The sequence below is a fragment of the Ailuropoda melanoleuca genome, chromosome X, assembly GCF_002007445.2.
Source record: "Ailuropoda melanoleuca isolate Jingjing chromosome X, ASM200744v2, whole genome shotgun sequence".
In the NCBI taxonomy this organism is placed as follows: Eukaryota; Metazoa; Chordata; class Mammalia; order Carnivora; family Ursidae; genus Ailuropoda; species Ailuropoda melanoleuca.
In genome coordinates, this window is record NC_048238.1 from 17,085,009 (window position 1) to 17,087,444 (window position 2,436).

Here is a 2,436-nt window from a genome sequence, read left to right on the forward strand (position 1 = left end):
GTACTTAAAGGTAGTGTATATATATATATAACATATACATATATGTAATATATATTATAAAACTAATTCTTTGCTTCTTCTTTTGTAATCTTCCATTTAACAATCAGTTTACCTCCTATACTAAAATTTCTAAACTGTTCTCTGTAGTATTATTCCTGTCCAGTTCTTCTGGTTACATCCTGCTGCCTTCAAAGTGGAAATAATTTCACATACTAGTCATTTGTATTTCTTAGTTTCTTATAGATTGCTTCAAAAATTGCATATCACAAGCATGATATGGTATCCCAGAGAATGAAGAAATATATAGATGGACAAGAATTTTCAAAATTACTAAAGCACCAAAACTTAAATTGGTCTTAAATCCTTAAGCCCCACTAGTCAAGATTATCTACCTCTGATCTTCACAAAGATTTCTCTATTTGGGTGTGCAATGGGCATAAACAAACAGTGAATCAGCAGGTAAGTTTCAATTTGGACAACTTAATTTCATGATAACATACCTACCCTCCTATTTAATTTCATTGTATTTGTTTATATGCAGAATTTTGCTCGCAATATTCCCCTTAACAATATAGGTCAAACACTGAAATTAATCATTACAAAGAGGAAAAGGAAATAGGTCAAATGAATTTAAATGGCATAATAAATTATTTAACCCAATAAATGCAAATATCAGTTCTACATATAATCAAGATGAAAATACATGGTTGAGATATTTTTTATATTAGTCATTGAAAATTGGCATGTGCTTTGTAATTACAGTATATCTCAATTTGTGAGCTAAATTTTTATTGAAATACTTGAACTGGATTTAGAATTCATATAATTTTCATTTGAAGAAATAGGTTAACATACCTAAGTTCTTCCAAACATATTTAACAGTTTTTCAATAACCTGAATCAAGCAAGTACCAAAAAAAAAGAAAGAAAAATCATATGCCTTTACTATTTGCATCCACATTGACAAAACTGGTTTATTGTTTTCTGAAGCACTGATTTGATTTCAATAAAAGCATATCTGTTTGAAAACTACATCTGTCTAAGTTAACTAAACTCACCAAATCTTGTGTCAACTCAGTGTGAATAATAGGTTCAAAGAGATATTTTATAAACTCAAAAACAACTCAATTAATCAAAATACAAAAAAGAATTTTAAAAATTTTTCCTGGAGTGCTTATATAAGTATCCAACTTATATAATGCTACCAATTATAAGTACATTCTTTACATATTGTTTCATATTAGAAAACAGAGGGAAATGCCCTGAAGCTTGGTGATAATGCATCACTGGCAAATGCCTGGTCTGACTCAACCCAAGCCCAAGGTAGGCCCAGACTTGCCAACTAACAGCCCAGGAACCAAACACTGCCCACAACAGGCAAAGAGAGCCAATGAAAATAAGTAGACTGAGAAAAGCATTTAAGACACAACAGCAGGGCACATGCAACACACATAGGAGACACACCTGAAGTACCAGGTACCGATGAACAGGAGCATTGCAGTGAAGCGTACTACAGAACTACGACTTCATAAAGCCATTACTTTCAACAGCAGAAGACATGGATGCCTTTCTAATACAGAAAAGTAGGCAGAGACTTAGACAAAATGCCAAGATGGAGGAATTTATCCCAAATGAAAGAACAAGATAAGACTGTGGCCATAGACCTAAGCAAAACAGATATAAGTAACACACCTGATGGAGAATTTAAAGCAATAATTCTAAGGATACTCACTGGGCTTGAGAAAAGAATAGAAGACACCAGTGAGACCCTTAGGACAGAGATAAAAGAGTTTAAAAAAAAGAATCAATCAGAGATGAAAAATGCAATAAATGAGATTAGAAACAGGCCTGATGCAATGAACAGCAGGCTGGAAGAAACACAGGAACAAATCAGTGACCTAGAAGACAAAACAATGGACACTAATGAAGCTGAACTAAAGAGATAAAGAAGAATTATGTGACACAAACACAGACTTAGGGAACTCAGTGACTCCATCAAACATAATAACATTTGCATTATAGGAATCTCAGAAGAAAAAGAGAGGGAAAAGTTTGCAGAAAGTTCATTTCAAGAAATAATAGCAGAAAACTTTCCTAATCTGAAGAAGGAAACAGACATCCAGATCCAGGAGGCACAGAGAACTTCCATCAAAATAAACAAAAACAGGCCAACACCAAGACATATTGTAATTAAATTTGCAAAATATAGTGACAAAGAAAAAATCTTAAAAGCAGCAGGACAAAAGAGTCCTTAACTTGCAAGGGAAAACCCATAAGGCTAGCAGATCACTCAACAGAAACTGGAAGAGACAGAAGAAAGTGGCATGATATATTCAAAGTGCTGAATGGGAAAAGTCTTCAGCCAAGAATACTCTATTCAGCAAGGCTATCATTCAGAGTAGGAGAGATAAAGAGCTTCCCAGACAAATATTGAAGG